General features: G+C 35.9%; 1 long non-coding RNA gene across 2 annotated transcripts in view; it reads left to right on the forward strand.

Annotated features, from left to right (window-relative positions):
- LOC139082566 (uncharacterized) overlaps positions 1 to 15,292 on the forward strand; it is a 71,834-nt gene that overhangs the window by 16,750 nt on the left and 39,792 nt on the right. The window contains exons 2-4 of one of the 2 annotated variants that reach the window (XR_011538704.1): positions 3,250 to 3,305; positions 3,648 to 3,708; positions 4,851 to 4,990. This is a non-coding gene — a long non-coding RNA (uncharacterized lncRNA). The remainder of the gene's footprint in view (positions 1 to 3,249; positions 3,306 to 3,647; positions 3,709 to 4,850; positions 4,991 to 15,292) is intronic. The other variant, XR_011538703.1, reaches the window with a different exon arrangement.

A 15,292-nucleotide genomic window follows, 5' to 3' on the forward strand; every position in this document is an offset into this window, starting at 1 on the left:
GCTGCCTCAGCATGGCCTGATGAGCGGTGCCGTGTATGCGCCCAGGATCCAAATGAGCAAACCCACGGGCTGCCAAAGTGGAGTGTGCAAACTTAACCACTCAGTCATGGGGCCGGCCCCCAGATGTTTCTTAAAGTATACTTTGAGGAGCACTTCTCCAATAGAATCCAACCTAAAGGCTGGAAAGAGACAATAAAATCACCTTTTCCGTTTTAACTGGAAGCTGTTATTGGGAGCAACTGATGCTTTGGGAAAAAGATAAGGAAAGGCTATTAAAGGCTAGTTGTGAAGGTCAGAAAGCCTCCCTCACAGTGTGTAAAGAAGCTCTGCTCTCCTGTAGTTAGAAAGGCAGAAATATTTGAGGCCCAGGCCCAAGCCTTAATTATCAGAACGGTAGACTTCCAGGGAAGGCTGAACTCGCAACCTAGGCAGATCTGCAAAACCTAGTTTGGGGCCTTGATTGGGGAAGGATGGGAACCAGAGATAAGATTGATCTTAGGTCTCTTGGTCTATCAGTTAGCTGTTTCTGTGTAATCAACCACTGCAAAACTTGTTGGCTTCACAAAACAGCTGTTTAATATTTCTTATAAGTCTGTATGTTTGCTTGCATGTTTTCCTGGTCTTGCTAGGCTTGGTTGATCTTAGTTGGGCTTGCTTATGTGTCTGTGTTTCGCTGGTGAATTGACTGGGGGTGGCTGGTCTACAGTGGCCTTGGCTGGGACAGCTCAGCTTTTCCACATGTCTCTCAAATCCCTCAAAGAGTCTGGCATGCTCTCCTGGTAATGTGAGAGATTCAAAAGAAAAAAGCAGAAATGTGTAAATATTTTTTCAAAGATTTGCTTTTTTTTCAAGTTTTATTGATACAGTGTTGTCCCACTGGCCAAAATATGCTAATGGTCAAGCCCAGATACAGTGCAAAAAGGTATGGCCAATGGGCTTGCATAAAGGGAGATGTGAAAAATTGGTGTCATTAATTCAATAAATCTACCACACCTGATGTCCCCCACTTTCTGCCCCAGTTCCTAATTTTAGAGAATCTAAAATTGGGCTTAGTAGTCTACAGGAGGGTTTCTCAATTTTGACACTTGATATTTTGAGCCATATAATTCTTTGCTATGGGGACTGTATTGTGCATCCCTGGCTTCTACCCAGTAGAAGCAGTAGCCAATAGCATCCTTCTCACTGTAATGACCAAAAATGGTCCAGACATTGTCAAATGTCCCTTCGGGGGCAAAACCACCCCTGGTAGAGAACCAGTAATCTAGATGAAGGAATAAATGCTGATTCCAGCACCTGATTGACTTACTCAGGTTTAGTTCACTAAAGGGTATTTCTGAGTTTGCCTACTTTTCCTGTTAGAAAGTCTTTACACTTGTCCAGATGAACTGGTGTAGTGGCAATGGGACCACCAAGAAGAGGACAGAATCAAGAGATATTCAAGGGATGTAATCAGCAGCTCTTTTTGATGGACTGGCTATAGGGGGTGAAGGAGAGAATGATGTCCAGGATGATGCCCATGAATCAGGTAAAATTATGGAAAGAAGTTGGTAATTGAGACAAGAGGATTGAACTTGATTAAGAGATATGGAGATAATTGGCAGTCTGTTTCAGGACAATAGAGACATATGAGCCAAGATGATGAAGAGAAGGAGGGGCAGTATGTTGTTAAGATTTAACCCAGGCTGGAGGATATAACAGTAGCATGGGTGAATAACAAAAACAGGGTTTCTGGGGGAAACCTGGAAAGATAGCAACAGATGGAACTTCTGCTGTAAAAAAAGAAAAAAAAGAACAAGAATTGTCATGAATGTTTAACTTTAGGTGAGATGGGTTTGAGTCTGTAGCTTTGTTACATGGAGAATACTTGTAATGGACAAAATGGAGAATCAGAGGAGAAACCTAGGGAAACACAGTAGGATTGCCGGGCAGATCCGAGGGCACTGTTGAGTTTGGGGGCCTTGAATTTTAGTGGTGTCTTTCTCTCAAGTTGTGTATTTTTCCTCAATAGCACTGGGTAGATTTTGTATATATTTAGAGGAAATAATTGTTTCTATTAATCGAAGATTGGGATCTTACCAGATTGATGAGCTATTAGAAAAAAAATGAAAAGAAAGTTGAAGATATTTGCAGGCTAGTGTTTGAATTGATGGACTATAAAATCTAAGCTAGATTCGAAAGAAAATTGAAGGGGGACTCTGGCAAGGTGGTAACTCGTCAAGGAACTGGAGATCCTATTGAGTTTAAAGAGTTGCTAGAGTGAGAAGAAACGCAATATCTGGGAGTATGGGAAATTTTGATCAAAGACGTTTTGATCAGTATATGTTGATATATGACTTTATAGGTGGGGTCGATCTGTGTGAGGACAAGATCCAGGTTACTTGTGTAAGGGAAGGGAAATAAAGATCATTCAAGATGAGGGGGCCAAGGAATGGAGTAATCTGGGTTTTAACGGATTGTCAATGTGGACTGTGACATTTCCCAGAACTGTGGTGGCGCTTGGGATAAAGGTTGTCAATCCAAAGTTCTGCAGAGAGTGTGAGTGGTGACTGAGAGCCTGATTGATAACAGCAGTAAAAAAGAGGAGAAGGAGGAATGCTGAATGGCACAGACTTCATTTAAGTGGGACTTGTTAAGAAGACTGAAGGAGGAACAGTCTCTGTGTTGGTTGGCTTTACTGTAGTAACAAGAACAGCAACAAAAGTCTCAATGGTTAACAAAAACAAAAATTTATTTATCTCCTGTCACATGTTGGCAACTGTTGTCGGCATGTTTCCGCAGCTCTATCATGTGTCTCTTCTCATTCTAGGACCCAGGTTGAAGAAACAGTCTCTGTTAAGGATGTGTAGCTCTTGCAGAATAAAGGAAAAACAGCAAGAGAGCAGGAGTGATGGAATTCCTGTTTTCAATTTGCCTACTGTGACTTGAGCTCATATTTCAATGCCAAAGCAAGTCACAGTGCCAAGCCTGATGATGAGACAGGGAGGTATACTTTGCATAGAGCGAGGGATGCCTTGCAAGCCTTAAGGCAACCAGTGGAATTGTGGACTCCTCTTGTTATAAGGGAGATGGGAGTAAATGATTGAGAGCACTAGTACCATCTACCACAGCTGGGACAATATGAATTACATTAGTGTGGAGTTTGTACAGTCCTGGTTCAATGAAACTTTTCCTTGTAAAACTCCAGGATAAGCAGGACACAAAGCTGACTGGACCATCACAATCGATTCCTAATTTGTTTCTCCATTCCAGATGTCCTGGGCATTTTTGGTGGGAGAAGTGAAGAGCACACAGGCTACACTACCCAGGTTTGAATGCCTGCCCTTCATTCACCTACTGTGTCTCCTTGGGAAGTTGATGAACCTTTGTGTGCCTCAGTTTCCCTATTTCTAGAGTGTCAGTAATACTGGGAATTATCTTATAGGATTGTGGCAAGTATTAAATAGTTATTTGCCAAGCCTTTAGAACAGAGTTTGGCACATGTAAGAAATCAAATGTTGTTTATTATTCATAAGGTATATTTTCTATAATAATCATCTGTGGTGAAACCTTTATTGATTTTCCCTTTTCTATAGAATTACTCCAAACTCCTAATCCTGGTCCTTGATAATATCATTATAACTTCCTGTTCTGATATCCATTTTTCTTAGGTATGTCCTATATTCAGAGCTGACTTCTGTTTCATGGGATTAGGAGCAATTTAACAGTGTGGTATGTATTTTATCCATCCTTATATTCCCAGAATCACAGTCCTGGCAAGTTGTGTACAGGCCATAAATGTTTGAAGGGTGTGGATGTGAATGCCGTTTGCTCTCTGAACCCCTTCATCTGCTGTTTTTATCCAGCAGCGGGCCTCCTCCCTTTGTCCTGCCTGTTGAAATCATTCTTTCCCTTTTCATCTCTTCCATGAAAACTTTTTTTTGGTATCTCCTCACTGAAATTCCATACTGCATTCTGGGGGTCATTTTTTTATGACCCTAATCATAGTTATGTGTATTCTTGACCTTTACTTCCTACTCTCTCAGGACTACGTTGTGTCTCATTAGCTGTTGAGGTCACTTTCAACCCTTTGATACCAAGATTTTATGATTATCTTTGTCTCCTATAATAGTTTATCCATTATAGTTTTTCCATAAGTGTTTGCTCCCCCTAAAAAAGAATAAATATCTCCTTCTCCTGTTTGCTCATTATTGTTTGCGCGTTTGCATATAATATTTACTACAGATTCCTTATGTGGTCATTTAAAGTTTATCGCCTTGTTTCTATCTTTGCTGCTTGAATCTCTGAGGAGTAGTGATTGAGTTACTTATATTTGTATTCTTCTGTTCCTTGACCTAGATCGAGGTGAATTTTACAAAATCACTTGGATGAATTAATTTATCAACTAGATATTGATCTAATATATTTTTGAATGAAATGATTCATGGAATGGTGCAAAGTTTCAGCTGAGTAATCTCTAGAGAAAATACCTCTTTAGATGAAGGAATAAGTGTTTGAGATATTCAGATCTGCAGAAATTTAACTTTTTTATTCTTTATATGCTTTTCGAAAATATGTCCTACCAGACCTTGATCGCTTCCAAGGTAGAGTTTTATTGTACCTCTTCTTTGTAGCTTTTATCATAGTTGTAATTTTATATATATGTATATATAGGATTACCTTTTACATAAATTATTTTATGTAATTATTTGGTTTTGAATAAATGCACTGAAGTTATATCACAAAGAAAAGTCATTTCTAAACTTTATTATATTTTAACATGATGTTATATGGGGTAACTTCAAAGGATTATGGGTTTTTTCAGCCTGTGAAGCATTTACATTTTTTTCCTGGACACACTTTGTGTGTTATAGTGCCATCTGAAAGAGTGAAGGTGCTGGTAAGACTCCTATCGCTCTACAGAGAAATAAAGAAGAGACAACACATGTGATCAAATGCATAAATCAAGTTATCTTTGAAGATTTTTACAGCTAGAAAAGCTAAAGAAGAAGAAGTAAGAACCTACATCCATTTATTTTTGTATATTTTCTTATATTTTTGTTAAAGCTAAAATGATGAGAGAAGGTGATCACAAATATATCAATATTCAGTTTTTCAGGATCTGTAAAAATAAAACAAAACGAAATACCACAAGCCATTAATTAAAAGTACATAAACTCTTTCTTCTTGAATTATTTAAAAATGGCCGAATGCTGGGTAGGACAGAAGCTGAGACTCTGGAGTTAAATGGATTTGAGTTTGAAGACTCTGCCTTTTATACTTTGTGGTCTTTGGAAAATCACATAAATTCTCATAGCCTCAGTTTTTTATCTTTAAAAAGGAGCCATTGATATCTACTTTACAGTTTTGCTGAGTATTCAGTGAGATTCAGTGCAAGAAGTATTTAGTGCAATAACAGCGTCAGAACTATTCTGTGTTCCACAATTGGCATCTGTCATTGTGATTTTTATATAATGAGATAATTCTCACTTATATTCATAATCAGGAGGACATATATTCAGAATAGGAGCAATATACGATATTCTCTTATTTCTTCAATATTCTTTCTTAAGGATCATCTTATATCATGAGGTGTGTATTTCAGTCAAGGCTTATAGCAAGTGGGCTCTTTTATGGGTTGTGATTTAGTTTATATTTCTATTCTCAAGCTAATTGTAATATTTGCTAAATTATATCATCCTTTTTTGCTTTGTTAGAGTTAGTAGGTCCTGAGAGAGTGAGGAGAGCATTCCTCTATGTCAAAAGCACACTTTGTGAGATTTAGTAAACTTTGAAGTATAAACTAGCTTTTATTTGCTAAGGCCCTAATTAAAAGTGATTATTTCAGGAAAATTAAACACACTGGGAGCAGAAGGTCAAAATACATACACATTAGGTGAACCTTTAAATGATTTCTTTCTCTTGTAGGAATATGCCAGCACTGGGTTTATAGATATAACCTATCCACTCAAGGAGACCACATTTAGGTTTGGAAATAAGAGAGGAATAAGAGCTGCTAATCCACATGGCGGAGTTGGAAACTATTTATTTATCTTTCTCTTTGACGTGACAAAAAAAACACGCATCTCAAAGTCACTCATTTAGATAGAAAATATTTTGGAAAATATTGTTTACCTTAGTTTGCCTTTGTCTTCTTGTGGTTTGGTACATTTGTAATCTTAAGATGGGTGTAGAATTTACTAAAGCCGTTGTTGCTAGTTGGCAGCTGTAGTCTCCTGGGCACGGGTAGTAATAGCTGCTGCAGGAAGGGTAGTGTTAGCCACTGGGGCATTGGGGGTGGACTCAGCCCGGAGCTGTGGTGCTGGACACACCAGCACCTGTAGTGTTGTTGGCAGAGGCAGCGGAAGTGGCAGTGGTGTCAGCAGCAGCGATGGTGGTCGTAATTACAGCAGAAAGAGTATTAGAAGTGGCTGGTGGTGCTTGAGGACTAGAGTTTACTATTCCCCGGTGGTGTAGGTCTGGCTGATGGGCTGAGTGGGCGGTGGGGGTTGTAGAGATGGTGGGGGAGGTGGGGATGATAGAGGAGGTAGGGCTCATAGGGGAGGTAGGGATGATATGGGAGGTGGGGATAGTACAAGTGGCGACCTCTGTAGGGTTCCAGAAGACCATGGTGACCACGTGGACTTCCAGGAAGTTGTTCAAGTTTTGCAAAATATTTTCTCGACTGCTCAGAATGTATTTGTTTAAATGGTTTAAAATGGCCTTTGGGCCTTTCACTAGACTTAAAAGAGAAAATACAAAATACGGTTGATTTCATATAGATGAGATGCATGAACTAGCCTGAAATCAGGCTTTAGGTATATATCTATATTATCATTTGAATTCATGTAAATATTCTAACTTTATTCTACAATTAATTTGACGGGCATGCCAACCAAGTAAAGGGTTTTGAATTATGACCTTTGGCGAAATATAAAGTAAACTGTATCTCTGCTCTTCTCAAAGCCTAATAGTTTTATTACAGATTTTCCCAAAATGTGTTCCATAATAGGTGCTATTTTGAAAAGATTTTGGTGGTCAAATAACTATGGAAAACATTTCTTTACTACAAGACTTATTGGAGTTGTCAATATAATACACCAATGAATATTTGGCATATCCAAGGATATGCGATATGTCCCACGCTTACTTCACCATGGAAATGTCACGTGTGTGTGTTTGCATGTGTAGCATTTCCTCATACTAGTGTTTTAGCATTTCATGGAGAATCTTTGGGACATATTGTTTTAATTTCATTCCTGGAAAAGAGTGTAATGCATTTTACTGCTCTGAATAAAAGGAGACTATAGAAGCTTTGTATGGCTCTCTGTTCATAGACCTAAATACGAGATTCATAGAGCATTCCATGAATCTATGTGGCTGACTCATTTGCACAGAATCACAGATATTAAAAGCTAGAAGTGCCTTAGATCAGTCAGCATATATCTACCCAGTGAAAGTCTCATTTCAGCAATGCCGTGAGCAGTTTTAATTGGCTTTAGTTACATGGACTTTTAAGAAGACATTCTCCTAGGATTTTCATTTTGGCCCTGGTCTCTCATTTTCTCTTCACTGGCAGACGTTAATCCTTTGGATTCTAAGTATGAGAATCCTCCTGCCTCTTCATGAAACATTAGTCTCAAACTAGATAAATTCTAAGGAAGAGATACCTGACTTTAAGAAGAAAAAATAAGTTGTCAAAATTATCATAAACTTTCCAGTTAGGTTTGGAATTATTTTTTTTTTCTAAATATCAGCACAATTTGGGTCACTAAACCTAGATAACATCTACTCCACGGCATTAGAAGCAAGACAACTTTTTTGTTTTGAAGAATTCATTTAGAGTACTTGTCTTGGAGTGGGGAGAAAAGAGAGCCAGGGGATGTGACAGGATGATGGGACCGATATTTTCAGGTAACACATCCTACTGTGAAGCTCACCTCCATTCTGACATGGTGTGGGGATTATGAAAATTAGAAATGGCAGGGTAGAAACAGGGATTTATAATTTTGAAAAGTCTCTCCAGACAATGCTGAATTTTCTCTCCTTTTCCATTGAAAACTACTAATATTGAGAAAAGAAACTAGTTTTTGTATTTTGTGGGATCAAAGGAAATGTGCTTTATTAAAAAGCCATCAATATTTATAAGGAAAAAGACATTTACACTGAACAAACAAATGTAGATAGTTTTTGGTACTGAAGGCTGGATAAACTCTGCTTTTCGTGTGCTAAGCTGTCCTATTTCCATTAATTTAGATTAACACATATCTGAGAGGCAGGCAACTGGAAGCAAAGTTTTGGTGCTCACAGAACTGTTCCTACTGGTTGACTCTGGCTCTCTCAGTATGGGCTTAGGTTGAGAATAAAAGAAAATATTTGTACCTTATCAACTCCTTAGACATAACTGACTTTTGCTTATGAATGAAAATTTCAAAAGATAACCAGAAATATAAATAAAACTTACTTCTCTGTGACTTTTTCGTTTATGTGCACCAGCAGGCTAAAATGAGGTAGAGAAGACAAACATATGTAGAAAAAATTAGACCCAGAGCATATATGGCATTTTAAGGACATTGATTATAAATTATTTATGGATTAAATGTAGTTGGGTTAGGATTAATGGAATGGAATACAATTTTAGAATTTTAAGTGTCATCATTAAATGTGAGGGACCCTTTAACAGTTTAAAGGTACACTGTTCATAAGATAAAGGTGATGAGTTTTTCTGAAGGTCTTCAAGCAGAACCGTCCTCTCCCTCCACATTCTCATGAGTGTGTTGCCAGCCAGTCTCCAGTTTCCAGGTAGTGCTAGATTTGGCTCCTTTTGTCATAATAACTACCATTCGCTCAGGTGCCAAGCCTGGAGACCATTATGGAACCAACATCTTTATGAACTTGGTATAAGGAAAAATCAGCTTGTCTTCTGTGGGAGAGAAAAATGGGTGATCAAAGAGCTCTGGAATAGGTTTTTCACTGGATAGGAAATCCTCCTTGCTACATTTTAGCATGGGACAATAGGAGAAGAGGCATTTCCCATAGTTAGCAGTGCCCAAAGACACTGGTTGTTCATGAAATGATGCTGAATTATGTTTGCAGCAATAAGTTACATTAGACAATGTAATTTACCCTTTAGATAAGGTAACTTAGGTTTAGGCATTAGGTTGATAAATCTAAAAATGTTAGAGGGTACCAAGCACATGCTCTTGATTGGAAGTTATATATCATGTCTAGAATTTCTTAATTTATTTGATCCTTGTGAAATCTTTTATGTGGTTGCAAATTTGTAGTGTTCCTTATAATCACTTTTCTTCTTCACACGTCTTTCTTTTTGGAGAGCCTACCAAAGACTAAATGTTATCTAGGAGTGCTACTGCAGAAGTACAATCAGAATACATAATTTAAAATCATGGCACTACAGCATCTTACTTATCACATCTTGGGAATTCTAGAGACTACCAAACTGTGTGGGAAAAAAATTAAAATATTGATTGCATACCAAGGTCAACAAAAGATCACAGAGAAAGTTAAATGAAGTTCTTAGGCAGAAATAAAATTAAAACAAAGTGTGTGTAGTACAAATTCATGTTGATGTAAAACAATGAATTGAATGTACACTTTATGATTAAGAACTAAATAAGAAAATAAATGTGTAAGATATTCAATATTTACCGAGAAGTAAGCAGTGAAAGACAAGATGACAGCAATCAAAATGAGTGCCTTCATCTCATCTTAAGTTTTTCTAGAAGAAGGTGGGAAGAGATGCTTCATTGGTAGTGGGAAAATAAAAGAAATGCCATTTTGTTTTTGCTAAATTTTAACCAAAAGAAAAACATTTATGCATGTTATAGCACATCTATGGCATATATTCTATCTATGACATAATAAAAACTTTTCAAATTTATAAGAAAAATATTGAGTCCTATAGATATGTGCAAAGGTTAAGAATGAATTGACACCAGGCTCAACAAATCTGTCTGGGCCAAAGGAATAAGGACTGTCCCATACCGTATCCGTGTGCGGTTGTCCAGAAAACTAACGAGGATGAAGATTCACCGAATAAACTCTATATGTTGGTTACCTATGTACCTGTCACCACTTTCAAAAATCTAGAGACAGTCAATGTGGATGAGAAGTAACTGCTGATTGTCAAATAAAGTTATAAAACTGCCAAAAAAAAAGAACAATCAATTCCAGTTTGCAGATGGCATGATTTTATATATAGAAAACCCTAAAGAATCCATCAGAAAACTATTAGAAGTCATTAACAGCTACAGTAAAGTTGCAGGGTACAAAATCAACTTAAAAAAATCAGTTACATTTCTGTACTCTAATAATGAGCTTACAGAAAGAGAACTCAAGAATACAATTCCATTTACAATCGCAACAAAAAGAGTAAAGTACCCAGGAATAAATTTAACTAAGGAGGTGAAGGACTTATACAATGAAAACTATAAGACATTATTGAAAGAAATAGATAATGACATAAAGAGATGGAAAGAGATTCCATGCACACGGATTGGAAGGATAAACATAATTAAAATGTCCATACTATCCCAAATAAGCTACAGATTCAATGCAATCACAATCAGAATCCCAATGACATTCTTCACAGAAATAGAACAAAGAATCCTAAAATTCATATGGGACAACCAAAGACCCCAAGTTACTAAAGCAATACTGAGAAAAAAGAACAAAGCTGGAGGCATCACAATCCCTGACTTTAAAATGTACTACAAAGCCATAGTGATCTAAATAGCATGGTACTGGTACAGAAACAGACACACAGATCTATGGAACAGAACTGAAAGCCCATAAATAAAACCACACATATATGGACAGCTAATCTTCGACAAAGGAGCCAAGAGCATACAGTGAAGAAAAGATAGTCTCTTCAATAAATGGTGTTGGGAAAACTGGACAGCCACATGCAAAAGAATGAAAGTAGACCATTATCTCATGCCATACACAAAAATAAACTCAAAATGCGTCAAAGACTTGAAGATAAGTCCTGAAACCATAAAACTCCTGGAAGATAATAGGTAGTACACTCTTTGACATCGAACGTAAAAGGATCTTTTCAAATACCATGTCTTCTCAAACAAGGGAAACAAAAGAAAAAATAAACAAGAGGGACTTCATTAGACTAAAGAGCTTCTGCAAGGCAAAAGAAACTAGAATCAGAACAAAAGGACAACTCACCAATTGGGAGAAAATATTTGCAAATCATATATCTGATAAGGGGTTAATCTCCATAATATATAAGGAACTCACACAACTGAACAACAAAGAAACAAACAGCCTGATCAAAAAATGGGCAGAGGATATGAAGAGACATTTTTCCAAAGAAGATATACAGATGGCCAATAAACACATGAAAAGATGTTCAACATCACTAATCATCAGGGAAATGCAAATCAAAACTACATTAAGATACCACGTGATGCCTGTTAAAATGGCTATAATCTCCATGACTAAAATAACAAATGTTGGAGAGAGTGTGGAGAAAAAGACACCCTCATACACTGCTGGTGAGAATGCAAAGTGGTGCAGCTACTATGGAAAACAGTATGGAGATTCCTCAAAAAACGAAAAATAGAATTACCATATCACCCAGCTATCCCACTACTGGGTATCTACCCAAACTTGAAATCAACAATCCAAAGTAACATATGTACCCCTGTGTTTATTGCAGCACTATCCACAATAGCCAAGATACGGAAACAATCCAAGTGCCCATCGACTGATGAGTGGATAAGGAAGATGTGGTATGTATATACAGTGGAATACTACTCAGCCATAAAAAAGACAAAATCATCCCATTTGCAACAACATAGACGGACCTGGAGGAAATTATGCTAAGTGAAATAAGCCAGACTGAAATAGACAATCACCAGATGGTTTCACTTGTTATGTGGAATATAAACCAACACATGGACAAAGAAAACAGTTCAGTGGTTACCAGGGGAAAGGGGGTGGGAGGTGGGCACAGAGGGTGAAGGGGAGCACTTATGTGGTGACAGACAAGAAATAATGTACCACTATTGTGATGTAGACTATTGTGAACTCAAAGAAAAAAAGAATAATGAATTCCAATAACATTATAAATAGTAGATAAAAATGTAGACAAAAGTTAGTCCTTGTTTTATTAATATGAAAACATATAGAATTTCTTTTTGAGCTACTACTTTATAATTACTACAGAGTTATTTAAGGAGGTAAAACCAAAACTTGATCCAGATTGTGGTGAAGTTTCTATCTTTACATGTAGCCATTGGTTATATTAATTGAGATAATTCTTTGAAAAGCAGTATGACAATATGCAAAAGAAACATGAAAATGTTCATACTTCTCACTTAAAGAATCTCAGTATTTAGAATTATTCTTGATAAATTAGCTAACCAATAGAAAACAAACAAGAAATGTTCATTCCAGTGTTACTTATAATTAAAAAATATGGATACCGATAATCATGAAAATTTTGTAGAAATTTGAAAATGCTTATGTTATAATGATAAGTGAAAAATTTAAATACCATACTGTATGTAAATTATCCAAATAAACAAGGCCAAGAAAATGTAAGCAAAAATTAAAATGTGTGGTATGATGGTTTAACTTCTATGTGTTATTAAAAAAGTATTGTGTTTTGTTGATTTTGTAATTTAAACACATAAAAGAAATCAAGAAATTGCCACTAAAATGGTCTTCTGGCTCTGACTTTTACGTTGCATATTTAAGATGCTAGACAAAAAATTTTAAAGATTAACTTATAATTAAAAAATGTAGTTAGAAATATGAAATATTTATATTAATCTTGTCATGAGTATTATTTTTATTATGTATGAGTAACTTTTCGAAATTTACATTTCTGCTAAACTTTTTTTAATATGGTCATTATTGCTAGAGTCTCTTATCAAAAGGAAATGGAAAAAACGAACAACAAAACCTAAGCCTCTCCAATTGCAGATCTTTGAGGGCTATTATAAAATTATCCTTTCTCATAATTCTGCATTCATATATCGTACTTCAGTAATGAATCAATGTTTTTGTCACTATTTGCGTAACTAATTCCACTTCTGAAAAAGAAAAGTGAGGGGTTCATGGCTAATTGTTTATACTTACAAAATCTCAGCTTCAAATGTGACTGCTCTTCTAATCTTTAAGTTACAACATTAAAAACATGATAGCCACAACAAAATTGATGGAGAATTACTCTCTTTTAACAATGACTTTATTCAATAGGGCATCTCCTTGTGATTTTATGTGAAAGACCACTGAATCAATAGTCATGAGAGTTGAACTTTATTTGACAAACCTGATCACATTAATTGACCGATCTGAAGCCCCTTTTTCTAATTTTAAAATGAAGTGATTAATTTATTTGATGAAATTGTCACATCCTAATGCTCCAAGAATAAGAATAGAAAACTAAATCAATAAGTGTATCTCCGTGATATAAAACAGTCACAATCTCAAGCGAAATACAAGACACATTTAGATATTTATATGCCCTTCCCTTTTAATAAAAGAGATAAATAGAATGGAAATATTCAGTTAGTAAAAAATTAGGCCCAGTGATTTTTGGCCTACCTTAGAAAACAGTTAGATGTTTCCGCAACTGAAAACATTTTCATTTTTATAGACACAAAACTAAAATATTGACTCATCTCTAAAAAGGGCCATTTGAAATTACTCGGGATTCCAGAGGATAAGCTATTTTTATTATCATGTTTATTGACATTATTAGCATTTTACTAATAAGAGTAGATTGAATTTATAAGCTGATGAATTTGTTAAAGCATTTCCATTTTTTTCCTATGTGATATTTCCTTTCAAATGCATTGTCTATTACAACTCTGTGGAAACACAGTTTGAGATCTCCCAATAATTGCACTAATTAGAAACTGCATATAATCAAAGTCTAAAGGAAATTGGTTTAAGTCTTTGAAATTTTAAAAATGATCCCGAAATAAGGGATCCTCCCTCTGCTTGTCCGAAAATGTCAGTCTTGCGTCAGCTTCTGGAGTCTGGAGGCTCAGAGAAAGAAGACAGATGATTCACATCTTATAAAACATGTTTGCCTCTCTCCTTTATCTTTTCTAATTAGTGCTTTTTGCTAAGCAAAATATTATTATTATTTTAACATTTGCTTCTGGGCTGATCCAAACTATTTCCTGAAACAAAAAAGTGGTGCTATAATCTTCAAAAGTTGACATTTGTCCTTTTCCTTTTTCTTAGAAGCAGCACGGCTAATGATCTGTGCATCAGAAGTGAAGGTTTATTCTTCGTAGTTTAAAGATAATACTTTGATTCTATTTCTTTCCTCTATTTTGGATATTTTCTTAAATAACTTGACATTTTGGTAACAAAGCAATAATTATTGAAACTTGACTCCAAACCCTAGATATAAGGAACATTTTCATAAATAGGAATACTCTGCTATTTACAATATTTGCCTTTCTACTATGTGATAATGTCGTGGACTCTGAGCTGGCAGAAAGGATTTGAAGATGATAGCCTCTTTTGTGTTCATCTTTAGCTTTTTATTACAGATAAAGTACTTCATTCCTGAAAGTTAATTTTTAGAGAATATAAAATAAATTCAATTTAAACATTCATAGATGGAGGGCAGCTGCAACATTGCGTTCGTTTCTTGCCTTTTCTGGACATAAAAATAAAAAAAAAGATGACTAACAAATCATTTTGATGCCCTTTGATATGCTTTTTGCTGCTAGGCCAATAATAATTCTCTAATTATATTGTAACAAAAGACATGTTGTGCACCATAGTAATTATCTTGCTCAGAAGAAATGTGCCAGTTATTGAACAATACAAAATGTGAGCATTGTAGTAGTTTGACATTTGCTTTGATGTCAGTAAGTTTTATTTTCCGTGAAAATGTCTTTCATTGCCAGAAAGATCAAAAACATCATGTACTTACACTTGAGGGTCTACTGACAGTAATAGGATTTGTGACGCTTTTCTTCCAAGTTAGCTCTTAACAACGGGATATCTTCTTGGCAGTAATTCATCCAGTGATGAATTGAAGATCAGATGGGGACCTCCAGACTTTTATCCGACAGGTGAATTTGAGGTCACTGGATACAGTGTCTCCTTGGTTATTGGTTTTTCAATTTGTTCATTTATCTTTTTTTTTTCAAGATAACTTATTGCAATGAGAGCAACCTAAAATCTAAATCAAGATGCAGTCTTAGATCCATTTGCTTTTACGTAGAAAGTAATTTTGTACATGAAGTGACAGGGACTTGAGAAAATAAGTAACTAGCTCACAGTTTTGAGAGTCAGTATTTTAACCCAA

This window comes from Equus przewalskii, chromosome 3 (assembly GCF_037783145.1).
Source record: "Equus przewalskii isolate Varuska chromosome 3, EquPr2, whole genome shotgun sequence".
Lineage (NCBI taxonomy): Eukaryota > Metazoa > Chordata > Mammalia > Perissodactyla > Equidae > Equus > Equus przewalskii.